Source organism: Pistacia vera, unplaced genomic scaffold (genome assembly GCF_008641045.1).
Source record: "Pistacia vera cultivar Batoury unplaced genomic scaffold, PisVer_v2 Contig1231, whole genome shotgun sequence".
Taxonomy (NCBI): domain Eukaryota; kingdom Viridiplantae; phylum Streptophyta; class Magnoliopsida; order Sapindales; family Anacardiaceae; genus Pistacia; species Pistacia vera.
Window position 1 is genome coordinate 1 of NW_022195284.1, and position 14,831 is coordinate 14,831.

The following is a 14,831-nucleotide window of genomic DNA, read 5'->3' on the forward strand; positions in this document are numbered from 1 at the left end:
AGGAAGAAACCTCTGTCGCCGCGGCGAAACTTTCCAGGGAGTTCCCCTTGGTTTCAACACATCTTCGCCGCGGCGAAGCTTCTTCTTCGCCCCGGCGAAGAACGGCAGACTGAACTTCTTCTGTTTTCATCCAATTTTCAGGGCAAACATTCAACACAACACTCAAACAAATAATAATAACAAAAACCAACTCGATTAAGGGCAAAAGAGGAAACAATAACAACGTACCTCAAGCGGGGCGTTACGAAAGGCTTGGAAAGGGTATTCTTCTTATCATTCTCAATGAAGTCATAGACAAATTGAGAGTGAGAATCTGGCAAAGATTGTAATATTATGTTTATCGCTAAACCTTCATTAAGTCTGCATCCCAAAATCTCAAGTCTGTTCATATACTCGGTCAACTTGAGCATATGATTGCCAATTTTGGTACCCTCTTCCATCCTACATCTGAATAACGACCGAGACACCATATGCTTCTCATTTCTTTGAAGAAAATAAAGAATAGAAGCCAAATCCATTTTTTGACACTATTGTCGCAGTAATGGTGTCATTGATGCAAGCATAATGTATCTAGTCATTTCTGCTTTCACATCATGTGTATGCTTCACATATACATACCCAGTCTCATGGATAGAACTATCAGTAGGCTTTGGTGACAAAGTCTGCTCAATGGTGTATAATCTATCGCTTGACTGAACTATATTGTTTATACTTCTATACCAGTCAACAAAATTATCACCATTCCATTTCTCTCCTAGTTCGATGATTTGTCACAGTGGTGTTGGGATCATTTTGCTCAATTTTAAATGAATCTATAAGTGTAGAATAAGTAACCGTTATTACAATTTTTATTACTATTATTTAATAAGGCATTAAACAATTGCTCCTACTATTTTCCTTAGGTTAATAGCCCTCACTATTAACTCGGGAAAGCCCGTTGGCTTTCCTAGTGGACCAAGATCCCATCTAGCCCATTTCAAACCTTTGCTTTGGCGAACAAGCCAAAATGGGTTGATTAGGTAGGCCAACAGACTTAATCCACACCAGTTGATAGCTCCTACTATCAGCCTCAAATGTGAAGCAAGCTAACAAGCCAATCACACAATCCAATGGCCTAGCCATCGTCCTCAAGTGTACTTCGCAGTATTAGTAGAGTGAACACTACATGCCCAACGTATACATAGTATGTGTACTTCTTTACTATGCCTATGACGTGTTTATCAACCTTCACTTTGGCGAACAAGTAAAACTGTCATGTTAAGTCGACCCATTGATAATTCGAGAATTATACTGTTTTTATTAGGATTTTGGGCTGGATTTTAGATACTTCTTAGTTCATTTATGCATGAATTGCTACTTAATTATTTACATTTTGTGTTTCAGGCCAAAATGGACATTTTGAGCAAATAATGAGCGAATTGGAGTTTCTGGACTTAGAAGTAAGTGGATCTCAGAAGTTGGGAGAGTTTTGAAGTAGAGTAAAGCACTATGAAGCTTGTTTCCATGGGAGAGCATCGAAGATTGAAGATTCAAGCAAAGAAGCAAACGGAGGGCAATTCTATAATTTTAGAATTCTTCTTGAAGATTCGCCACGGTGAAGTTTGTTGGTCACCGTGGTGAAATGAGTCACGCTCAAGAGTTACTTTTACTTCGTTGCCGCAGCGAGATTTCTTCTTCGCTGCGGTGAAGTCTGCAATTTTCAGTTTCATTAAAACGCAAAGTTTCATTTTTAGGCAAAGTCTTAGGTTTTTGGGCGAGGTATAAAAGCAAAACTTTGCCATTTTGAAAAGGATCGTGTTTTCCTTAGTCTAGAGCAACTTTTTCATCTTCTTAGTTTAGATTTGATGAATTTGTGTTGAAAAGTGAGAAGATTTGGGATTGAATCTGGTGGATTCTTCAACTAGGGGATATCTCTTGCCTTTTCTCTCATTTTATCATGTTAAACTTTGTGTTTATTTTTTTTCTTGCTTATTGTATTGATTTAGCTATGAACTAACCCATTTTGGGGTTAGGGTTTTGATGTAGTTCGGATTCTCATGGATTAAGCAATTGATTTTTATTATTTTCATATGCTATTGCAAGGATTCTGTGGTTATTCTGGATTTATTGCTTTTAATTGATGAACATGATGAGATTGAGAAATGAGTCATGTTAAGCTTCTTGGGTAATCACCATTGAAGTATTAAATGCTAGAGATAGATTTAAGAATCAATGAAATCAATCTAGTATTCTCGGTGCTTAATGAGCTTAGAACTATTAATCTTCAAATTGTTGGGTGCGGAAGTTTAATAGGGAAAAATAGGAAAACATAGCCTGAGAAGGTATGTTTACAATTTAGAGAATTTGATTTACAATCAATGCATGTGAATATGGAAATAGCATAATCTGTAGGTTTAATCCATCGAGTCCGAATGAAATCAAAAATCTACCTGTTGTCTTAAACTGACATTACCTTGTTTTTAATCTTGCCTTCATAATTTAGTTTTGAATATTTAGAAATTTTGTTTTTGTTTTAAGTTTAATTTTCTCCCTTTAATCCAAACAACTCGATTGCTTCAACTTGAAAACAGTAGAAAATTTAGTGCTTAGCAACCAATCCTCGTGGGAACGATACTCACTCATCACTTTATTACTTTGTGTGACTAGTGCACTTGCTATTTATGCATGTTGTAGTAACAACGCATCAAGTTTTTGGCACCGTTGTTGGGGACTGAGTTTTGTGTTAACATTGAAATTTTCTTGTGTTAGCTAGATTGGAGTGTTATTTTTACTTAATTGTTGTTTGTTTAATTTTCGTTATTTTTCTTTGTTTGGTGTGATTTCACTCTTGCTATTTTTCTGTGTAGTTTATACGAAGAGCAAGACGTCAGCCAGTGGTTCTTGTTGATCCTGAGATTGAAAGAACCACTCGAAGACTGAATAGAGAAAGAAGAGAAAGAGAAGCTACAGTTGAACCAGAAGTAATAGTTGTAGAGATGGCAGAGAATAGAACACTAAGGGAATTCTCTGTTGCCACAGTTGAAGGTAGTGGGTCAAGTATTACTAGACCAGCAGTACAAGCCAATAGCTTTGAGATAAAGCCGGCAATCATCCAGATGATCCAGCAGTTGGTTCAGTTTAGGGGTGATTTGAAGGAAGATCCAAATCTACACATTGCCAATTTTTTGGAGATTCGTGATACTTTCAAGTTAAACGGAGTATCAGATGATGCAATTAGATTAAGACTATTCCCATTTTCATTGAAAGATAAAGCTAAGGGATGGTTACTGGCACTACCAACAGGAACGATCAACACATCGAATGATTTAGGACAGAAGTTCCTGACCAAATTCTTTTCTCCAGCAAAGTCGGGAAAGTTGAGAAATGAGATCACGTCATTCATTCAAGAAGAGTCAAAATCATTGTATGAGGCTTGGGAGAGATATAAAGAATTACTGAGAAGGTGTCCACATCATGGGTTGCCAGTTTGGCTACAAGCCCAAACATTTTATAATGGATTAACAGTGAATGTGCAAACTATGGTGGATGCAGTCTCGGGAGAGCATTACAGAATAAGATTCCGGAAGAAGCTCACGAGTTGCTTGAGGTTCTGGCAAGAAACAATTATCAAAGACCTAATGAGAGGGTGCAACCGAAGAAATCTCTAGGTCTTCATGAAGTTGATGCATATACAGCCATTTCAGTCCAACTAACAGCACTTTAGAAACAGTTGGGAAGTATGCAAGTAAATTCCATTCAAGCTCCTCAACTAACTTGTGATTTTTGTGTAGGTAATCACGTGAGTAGTGAATGTCAAGTAGGGAACACTTTTGCCTCAGCATCGTCATCATCGGAGTAGGTTAACTACTTGGCTGGAAATTAAAGGCAACCAAACAATCTGTACTCCAACACATATAATCCTGGTTAGAGGAATCACCTGAACTTGTCTTGGGGCAATCAAAACCAACAGAATCAACAAAACAATCAATGGAATCAAAGGGCATTGCCAAACAACCAAACAGGGGTGAACAACCAACAAGGAGACCCAAGAGTGACAAAATTGGAGGACATGTTTGGGAAGTTCATGCAAGAGACCACAGGTTTTATGAATGAGATGAGAACTAATTTCAGAAATCAAGGGCCGTCCAAGTAGTTAACTGAAAAGCTAAATGAGAGACCATAGGGGCCTTTACCTAGCAACACAGTGACTAACCCACGTGAGCAAGCAAATGCAATAATTTTGAGGAGTGGGATAGTTTTGGAAGAGGGGAAAAAGCAAGGGAAGAAGAAAAACCACCAAGGAAAAAGGAAGAATCTGATGAGGAGGTAGATGAAGAGATAGTTGCTAAAGAGAAACCAAGTATTTCTAGGGAAGAAGAACAGAAACGGGAAGAGAGGCAAGAGAGAAGGAAAAAGAGAACGAAAGAGAAATTGCCATTTCCCGAGATACCACCAGAATTGGCACATCACAATCCAGGATAAGCAGTTTTCCAAATTCATTGAAATATTTAGAAAATTGCATATTAACATTCCTTTTGCAGATGCATTGCAACAGATGCCGAGCTACGCGAAATTTCTTAAGGAAATTTTATCAAACAAAAGGAAGTTAGAGGATGAGGAAATAGTGATGCTAACGGAGGAGGGCAGTGCCATTCTTCAAAAGAAGCTACCTCCGAAATTCAAAGATCCAGGAAGTTTTACTATTCCTTGTATTATAGGAGATATTACTTTTGATCGTGTTTTATGTGATTTAGGTGCTAACATCAATTTAATGCCTTTTTCTGTTTTCAGGAGATTAGGAATTGGTGAAGTGAAGCCAACGACCATGTCGTTGCAACTTGCAGATAGGTCCATAAAACATCCATGGGGTATAGTTGAAGATGTGTTGGTGAAGGTGGACAAGATTATCTTTCCGGCAGATTTTGTCGTATTGGACATGGAAGGGGATAAGGAAATGCCTCTTATTTTGGGCCGACCATTTCTGACCATAGGAAGAGCACTCATAGATATGCAAGAAGGAAAGTTACTGTTGAGGGTTCAGGATGAAATAGTAACAGTCACTGTGTTTGCGGCTATGAAGTTTCCATCCGAGACGGATTCATGCTTTAGTGTTGATGTGGTGGATAAACTAGTAGCGGAGACCATTGAAGAGAATACTCCACAACTACCTCTAGAAGCATGTATTGCACAATCAAGAATAGTAGAGGTAGAGGAATCGACAAAGAATGAATGTGCTAGATTGTTGGAAGCACTTCAGCCGATTGATGAAAACCAAGATCTTGGATTTGAGGAATTTGATTATGAGAAAGAGAAGGCAAAGGAAAGAAATGAGGAACCTCTAAAGCTTGAATTGAAACCCTTACCTTCCCACCTCAAATTCATGTATCTTGGGGAATTAGAAACATTCCCAGTAATCATCAGTTCAAAGTTGAGCAACTTGGAAGAAGAGCGATTGATTCGGGTTTTGAGAGAACATCGATTAGCAATTGGATGGACTATTTCGGATACTAGAGGCAACTCTCCATCTTTTTGCATGCATAAGATACTCATGGAGGATGATATCAAGCCTAGAATTTAACCACAACGAAGGTTGAATCCTTCGATGAAGGAAGTGGTGACAAAGAGGTGGTGAAACTTCTAGATGCAGGAATAATTTATCCCATTTCTGATAGTCTATGGGTGAGTCCAGTGCAAGTGGTTCCAAAGAAGGGAGGTATCACAGTGGTAAATAATGAGAGCAATGAATTGATACCAACTAGGACAGACACAAGATGGAGAATGTGCATTGATTACCGGAAATTAAATGAAACGACAAGGAAGGATCATTTCCCTCTTCCTTTTACCGATCAGATGTTGGAGAGGTTGGTAGGGCATGCTTACTACATTTTCCTGGATGGTTATTCAGGGTACAATCAGATTGCAATTGCTCCTAAGGATCAAGAGAAAACGACCTTCACTTGTCCATATGACACCTTTGCTTACCGAAGGATGCCCTTTGGGTTATGTGATGAGAATGCAAAATGTCATATTTACCCCCTTAATGTCTAGTCTAGTCTTCTATACTTATTTTTTGCCTAAATGTACTCATTATTATTCTATTTTGATTTAGGATGCAAATGGAGGCATTAAATGCAAAACAGAACTAATTAGGTGAATTTAGACAGTTTCGACATCGCTTCGTAATCTAGGCATAACTCTCTCATCCGAGCTCCAATTGAGACAATTTAAAATTCTTTGAACTAGAAGAAACAGATCTACAACTTTCATGTTTTAAGTTTGGAGAAATACTCGCTGCATCAAGGTTATAATTGGGCTTGAAGTTGACGCACCTGCACTGCTAACGTTCTGGAACATTCCGCCTTGTCATGCAATTCAAATAGGCAGATTTTTACAGGAAGTTTTAAAGACCCGTTGCATGCAAATTACAACTGGAAAACACCATTTTCCTATTTTATTTTAGGACTTTATTATTTTATTTTCAATTAATTAGAATCAGATTAGGATAAATGTTATTTTAGGATATTAGAATATTTTGAGGAGATTTAGTAGAATTCAAATACTTCAATTGAATGGGATATGTTTAAAAGGGGAGAGAGATTAGATGGAGAGACACATATACCTCTCCCTCTCATCTTCTTGATATTTTCCTTTGAATTTTTTATGGCCATAAGTGGCTAACTTTTATAACTTGGTCGAAGGAAACAAGACCTCGGAATCAATAAACTGTGAGATCAATCTGGTTCTTTTTCTTTAAGTGTTCAATTTATGTTTGAGTATTAGATGTTCTTCTATGCATATTTTCATGATTGTTGAGTTTAATTACTAGAAGGCCTACTAGTTTATTAATTGTTGCAATCTACTGCTAAGTTAGATATCAAATCTGTAATTGTTTGATCCCTCTAACTTATGAAGTGATTAGGGTTTAAGAATTTGCTGCGTCAGGAATTATTAAGTATTAAGAAGAACATTTGACTGAATTAAATGCAACCGCTTGAGTTTGTGTTGTTTAGCTTCATCGATCTCTCTAGGTCTTAAGGCTGCCACTGGATTAAATCTTTAGCGCTTGTCTAGGGTTATTTAGTAGTAAGGTTAATTAGATCACTTGTTTCTTAATTAATTACAACTAAGGAGAGATAGGAAAATAGTTCCAACGGTGAATATTTAGGATATGAATTGATTTATTTTTGTATCGATCATCAGTTGTAAGATTTCGATGGTGAATGTTGACCTAGACCAAGTTTCGTTATTTGATTGATTTCGATAATTTAATTTGAATTGTTTTTCCTGAAATTATTTCTGTTTTACTCAAAAACCCCTAGCCTTGTTCACGTAACATTAAACTCGGCTAGACACTCTTCGTGGGAACGATCCTTACACTACTATGTGTATTTTTTAGGGTTTTAATTCCAGGTGCCTACGATAGCACGCCATTATGCAATGCACCAGCCACATTTCAAAGATGCATGATGTCGATCTTTGGTGATATAGTGGAGAGGTTTATAGAAGTCTTCATGGATGACTTCTCTATTTTGGTTCGTCCTTTGATCATTGTTTATCTAATCTTTCGTTTGTTTTGCAGCGATGTCAGGAGACGAACTTGGTGCTCAATTAGGAGAAGTGCCACTTCATGGTTCAGGAAGGGATAGTGCTTGGTCATAAAATCTCTAAAGATGGAATAGAAGTGGATCAAGCAAAGACGGATGTGATTGAGAAGTTGCCACCACCCTCCAATGTTAAAGCAGTTCGAAGTTTCTTGGGGTATGCGGTGTTTTACAGATGATTCATCGAGGATTTTTCCAAGATTTCTAAACCCCTTTGCAATTTATTTATTAAAGATGTTGCTTTTGATTTTAATGATGAATGCATGCATGCTTTTCAAACTCTAAAGAAATTACTTGTATCTGCACCTATTATTGTAGTCCTTGATTGGGGGCTACCATTTGAATTGATGTGTGATGCTAGTGACTTTGCTTTAGGAGTAGTGTTAGGACAGAGGAAAAATAAAGCACTGCATGTAATTCAGTATGCTAGCAAAACACTCATTGATGCATAATTGAATTACACCACCACTGAAAAAGAATTATTGGTTGTGGTTTTTGCTTTTGATAAATTTCGTTCATATTTGCTAGGTGCGAAGGTGATAGTCTACACGGACCATTCAACACTCAAACACTTGATGGCAAAGCAAGAAGCGAAACCTTGGCTGATAAGATGGACCCTATTGCTACAAGAGTTTGAATTGGAGATACGAGATAAGAAAGGGTCAAAAAATGTAGTAGTGGACCACTTGTCAACCAACTCAGGGAAATGAAGAAGAAACCCAAATCGAAGAAACTTTCCCGAATGAGAAATTGATGAGAGTGGAGGAAGCACCGTGGTATACAGATTTTGCAAACTATTTATCAGTGAGAGTGCTCCCCATTGGCATGACCTTCCAACAAAAGAGGAAGTTTTTCTCAAATTTGAAATACTATTTCTGGGAAGAACCGTTCCTTTATAGACACTGCGCTGATCAAATGATACGTAGGTGTGTGCCGGAAGAGGAAATGGAAAGTATTCTAAGGCAGCTGGCCATTTTGGAGGAGCTAGGACAACAGTCAAGGTTTTTCAATCTAGGTTTTATTGGCCAACCCTTTTTAAGGATTCTTTCCAGATGGTTCAGGAATGTGACCAATGTCAACGGAGTGGTAATATTTCAAAGAGGGGTGAGATGCCGTTGAACAACATCCTTGTAGTTGAGCTGTTTGATGTATGGGGAGTTGATTTCACGAGGCCCTTCCCAAATTCTTTTGGGAACACATACATTTTGGTAGGCATGGATTACGTATCAAAGCAGGTGGAAGCAGTTGCATAGCCGTCTAATGATGTGAAGGCAGTGATTAATTTTGTGAGAAAGAATATTTTCTCAAGATTTGGACTACCAAGGGCAATCATTAGTGATGGAGGATCGCACTTTTGCAATAGGCAATTTGATGCCCTATTGGGAAAGTATGGGGTAAAACATAGAGTTGTAACACCTTACCATCCACAAACCAGCGGGCAAGTAGAACTGTCGAACAGAGAACTGAAGGGAATTTTAGAAAAGACAGTAAATGCATCTAGGAAAGATTGGTCACAGAAATTAGATGATGCATTATGGGCACATCGAACTACATTTAAGACTCCAATTGGAATGTCTCCATTCAGGATGATTTATGGGAAGGCATGTCACTTGCCGGTAGAACTTGAGCATAAGGCCTATTGGACAGTAAAGCAGCTCAACATGGATTTACGAGCTACTGGAGAAGAAAGGATGCTGACTTTGACTAAGCTTGATGAGTTCCATCAAGAAGCTTATGAGAATGCTAGAATGTACAAGGAAAAGACCAAGAAGTGGCATGACAAGCATATCTGAAAGAACTTTGAAGTGGGTCAAAAAGTGTTGTTGTTTAACTCTAAACTTAGGCTTTTCCCAGGGAAACTTAGGTCAAGATGGCCTGGACCCTTCATAGTTACAAGAGTCTACCCATTTGGAGTGGTGGAGGTGTCACATGAAGAAAAAGGCACCTTTAAGTTCAATGGCCAGAGGTTGAAGCCATACATCGACGAAGTGATAAGTTGCAAGTCAATTCCTCTACGGCTCGACATTCCAACATGAGAACTCAAAAGAGTCGAGCTTTTTGACTATAAACAAGCACTCCTTGGGAGGCAACCCAAGTGTTTTCATTTGTTGTTGTTTAGTTTTCTTATAATTGTAGATGAAGTCTAATTTGTGTGTTTTTGGGTGTTTCAGGTGAGTTATCAAATCAAGGCGGAAAACTGAATTATCCAGTTTTCGCTGCGGTGAAAGACATTTGTGAAAAATTGGAATGCGAAAAGTCCCAGACTTGACCACGGTGAAGTATCTTTTTCGCCGAGGCGGTGCGTTACTGGAATTTTTCGCTGCGACGAAGAAAGTTGAGCAAAATTTGCAAGGGGAATTTCGTCGCGGTGAAGAAAGTTCTTCACCTGGGCAAGTAGCTACTGTAATTTTTCACCGCGGCGAAGAATTTGTCTTCGCCGCAGCATCGATTGGGTTTTTAAAAACCCTAAATTAGACCTAATGAACTTCGCCGCGGCGAAGTCTGCTTTATATAAATACCCATTTTATTTTCTTCATTTTTCATGCCACCCTTCAATCACATTTGAGAGAAAATTTTTTCACTTTCAATCTTGATCCTTTCCAGTTAATTTCCATCACTTCTTCTAACTCCTAAACCATTCCAAACATAAACACAGCTCGATCTAACCAAGATCTTTGCAAAAAATTGAAGGAAATTTTGGGTTCAAGAAATTAGGGGTTTTCGCAATCTAGGTGATGTTTGGCTAAATTGGTTGCGCATACTTGATAATTCGAGGATTATGCTAGTTATTTTAAGCTTTTAGGTCGGATTTTAGATACTTCTTAGTCTATTTTTGCCTGAATTGATATTTAATTCCTTATATTTCGTGTTTCAAGTTAAAATGGAAGTTTTGAGTGAATAAAGGCAGATTTGGAGTTTTTGACTCAGAAGCACGCACAGGGTAATTCTGGAATTTTAGAATTCTTCAGGAAGCTACGTTGCGGTGAAGGTTGTTCTTTGCCGCGGCGAAATAGGCCAATGATGAACCAGATTCAGCTCCTACTTCGCCTCGGCGAAGTCTGTGTACTCTCCTTCTTGTAAAACGCACAGTTTTGTTTTTAGGCTGAGTTGTAAGATTTTGGGGGAGGTATAAAAGAAATACTTAGTCTTTTTGTTTAGGGCATTCGTGGAGAGATTGAGAGAGTTTTTTNAAAAATCTCCCTTACTGTTAGAAATGTGGTAAGCAACATAAAGGGGAATGTCTAATGGGAAAAAATGTGTGCTTTAAATGCGAACAACCAGGGCATTTGGCTAGAGATTGTTGAAATCCTTGTCCCCTGGTAAATCAAATAATCGAAGGAGCTAATGCCAAAGTATTCACTGTCTCCCAAAGCCAAGCAGAATCCAACCCATCAGTAGTGAATGGTCAGTTATATTTCCACTATATCCCATTATATGCTTTAATTGACCCAGGAGCTACCCATTCCTTTATTTCCTATAGAGTTGTTGAAAGATTAGGATTAAAGCCTAATAAAATGGAACCAGTCTTATAGATAGAGTTGCCAAATGGGAAAAGTGTAGTAACTAGTAAGGTTCTTTTGGGGGAAACAATAGTTATTGATGGGCAACAGTTAGAAGTTTACTTGATTATTTTTTATATACCCGATTTTGATATTATCCTGGGCATGGATTTCCTAGGTAGGTATGGAGCAGAGATAAACTATTGCAAGAAAAGGGTTAGATTTAATTTAGATAATGGGGATAAGTTTAATTTTAGAAAGGGTCACGTACTTAGTGGTATGATAAGTGCCATCAAATCGAGAAAGATGTTGAGAAAAGGATGTACGGGATATATAACTCCTGTAGTGAATAAGGCAAAGACTCCAAGCCCTACTGTGTGTGATGTACCCATAGTTCGGGAATTTGCAGATGTATTTTGATAATCCGAGGATTATACTAGTTTATTTAAGCTTTTAGGCCGGATTTTAGATACTTCTTAGTCTATTTTTGCCTGAATTGATACTTAATTCCTTACATTTCGTGTTTTAGGTAAAAATGGAAATTTTGAGCGAATAAAGGTAGATTTGGAGTTTTTGGACTCAGAAGCATGCGGAGGGCAATTCTAGAATTTCAGAATTCTTCAGGAAGCTTCACCGCGGTGAAGGTTGTTCTTCGCCTTCACCGCGGCGAAATGGGCCAGTGACGCACCAGATTCAGATTCTTTCTTCGCCGCGGTGAAGTCTGCGTACTCCACTTTTTCTAAAATGCAGACTTTCATGTTTAGGCTGAGTTATATTATTTTGGGCGAGGTATAAAAGAGGGACTTAGTCTATTTGTCTAGGGCGTTCGTGGAGTGATAGAGAGAGTTTTTCACATTATTTGCATATTGATTTTTGAGTGATTTTGGATTAACAAGGTTGGAAGATTCAAGGAAACCAGTGGATTCATCAAATTGGGGAGATTCTTTTCCTTTCCTTTTGTATCCATTATGTTAAACCTGGAGTTTTTCATTTCTTCTAATTGTTTTATTGATTTAGCCATGAACTAACCTATTTTGGGTTAGGGTTTTGATGTAGTTCGGATTCTAATGGGTTAGAAAATTGATGATTATTAATTTTATATTATTTTGTTTTGATTGTGTGATTATTCTGTATTTATTGTTTGTATGTGATGAACATGATGAGATCGAGAGATAATTTATGTTAAGCGTCTTGGGTAATCACCGTTGTATTATTGGATGCTAGAGATAGATTCAAGAACCGATGAAATCAATCTAGGATTCTTGTGCTTAATGAACTTAGATTTATTAACTTTCATTTTGTTGGGTGCGGAAGGTTAATAAGGAAGAGTAGGACAACATAGCCTGAGAAGGTATGTTGGACACTTTAGAGAGTTCGATTTACAATCAATGCATGAGAATTTGAATTTAGTTTAATTCTTAAAGTTTAACCCATAGAGTCCGAATGAAGTCAAAACCCTACCCATTTGTTTGAATTGATTTTATCCCATTTAAATCTTGCTTCCATAGTTTAAGTTTATTTTAGTAAAATTTTGTTTTAATCATAGTTTTAATTGCTCCCTTTAATCCAAAAAGAATTCGATTTCTTCAACTTGAGAACAGTAGAAAACTTAGTGCTTAGCAACAATCCTTGTGGGAACGATACTCACTCATCATTATATTACTTGTGCAATTAGTATACTTGCTACATATTGCATGTTGTAGGAAACACGCATCAAGTTTTGGCGCCATTGCCGGGGATTGAGTTTTAAGTTAACATTGAGTTTTTCTATAGTTAGCTAGATTGAAGTTTTAATTTTTGTTTTAAATTTTCAGTTAGTTTGTGATCTCACTTTCTTTCATTAATTCTGTGCAGTTTATGCGAAGAGCGAGACATCATCCAGTGGTTCCTATCGATCTTGAGATTGAGAGAACCGCCAGACGACTTAATAGAGAGAGAAGAGAAAAAGAGGACATAGTGGTTGAAATAGAAGAGATAGTTGTTGAAATGGTAGAACCAGAGAACAAGACATTAAGGGAATTCTCAGTTCCCACGGTTAATTGCAGTGGGTCGAGTATTGCTAGGCCTACAGTGCAAGCCAACAACTTTGAGATTAAGCTGACAATCATTCAGATGATCCAGCAGTCGGTAAGGTTTAATGGAGATTTGAAGGAAGATCCGAATCAGCATATTGCAAATTTCTTGGAAATTTGTGACACCTTCACGTTGAACGGAGTGTCAGATGACGATATTAGGTTGAGGTTATTCCCATTCTCATTAGGGGATAAAGCTAAGGGGTGGTTAATGGCACTACCAACAAGGACTATCACAACTTGGAATGATCTAGCACAGAAGTTCCTAACTAAGTTCTTCCCTCCAGCAAAATAAGCAAAACTGAGAAATGATATCACATCATTTCTACAAGAGGAATTTGAGTCATTATATGAGGCTTGAGAGAGGTACAAGGAATTGATGAGGAAATGTCCACACCATGGGTTGCTAGTTTGGCTTCAAGTCCAAACCATGGGTAACATGCAAACCATGGTGGATGCAACATCAAGAGGAACTTTGTAGAATAAGACACCAGAGGAGGCTTATGAGTTGCTAGAGGTTTTGGCAAGCAACAACTATCAAAGACCAAATGAGAGAGCAATACCAAGAAAATCTGCGGGTCTTCATGAAGTTGATGCTTTCACAACCATCTCAGCCCAACTCACAGCACTTTAGAAGCAGTTGGGAAGTATGCAGGTAAACTCTATTCAAGCACCTCAACTAACTTGTGATTTTTGTGCAGGGAACCATGTGAGCAGTGACTGTCAAGTGGGGAACACATTTGCTTCGTCATCTTCATCAACGGAGCAAGTGAACTACTTGGCAGGAAATCAGAGGCAACCAAACAACCCGTATTCCAACACATACAATCTGGGGTAGAGAAATCATCCAAATATGGCTTGGGGCAATCAGAACCAGCAAAATAATCAATGGAACCAAAGGACAGTGCCGAATAACCAACCAGGGGTGAATAATCAACCGGGAGATCCAAGAGTGACAAAGTTGGAAGACATGTTTGGGAAATTTATGCAGGAGACCACGGGATTTATGAATGAGACGAGGACGAATTTTAGAAATCAAGGGGCGTCCATTCGGAATCTTGAGGTATAGATGGGCCAATTGGCCGAAAAGCTTAATGAGAGACCGCAGGGTTCCTTACCAAATAATATAGTCACTAACCCACGTGAGCAAGTAAATGCAATTTCGTTGAGAAGTGGGAGAGTTTTAGAAGAGGTGGAAAAATCAAGGAAAGAGGAAACTTCATCAAAACAAAATGAAGAATCTGATGAGGAAGTTGATGGAGAAATCATTGCTGAAGAGAAACCACCCAGCCCAAGGAAAGATGAACAGAAGTACGAAGAGGGGAAAAAGAAAAAGAAAGAGAAATTGCCCTTCCCCGAGATACCACCAGAGTTAGCGCATCACATACCACCAGTTCCTTTTCCTCAAAGACTCAGAAAAGAAAATCAGGATAAGTAGTTTATTAAATTCCTTGATGTTTTTAAGAAACTGCATATCAACATTCCTTTTGCAGATGCATTGCAGCAGATGCCGAGCTATGCGAAGTTCTTTAAGGAAATCCTATCGAACAAAAGGAAGCTAGAAGATGAGGAAACGGTGATGCTTACGGAGGAGTGCAGTGCCATTCTCCAGAAGAAGTTACCCCCAAAGCTCAAAGATCCAAGGAGTTTTACGATTCCTTGCACTATAGGGAATATCA

The 14,831-nt window shown here is 38.2% G+C and overlaps 2 non-coding genes across 2 annotated transcripts; both read right to left on the reverse strand.

The window, feature by feature from the left end:
* Positions 1 to 3,353: 3,353 nt before the first annotated feature.
* LOC116117558 lies at positions 3,354 to 3,460 on the reverse strand. The gene has a single exon (XR_004125982.1). It is a non-coding gene; the product is annotated as a small nucleolar RNA R71 (small nucleolar RNA).
* Positions 3,461 to 13,450: 9,990 nt separating this feature from the next.
* On the reverse strand, positions 13,451 to 13,557 carry LOC116117546. The gene has a single exon (XR_004125978.1). It is a non-coding gene; the product is annotated as a small nucleolar RNA R71 (small nucleolar RNA).
* Positions 13,558 to 14,831: the final 1,274 nt, after the last annotated feature.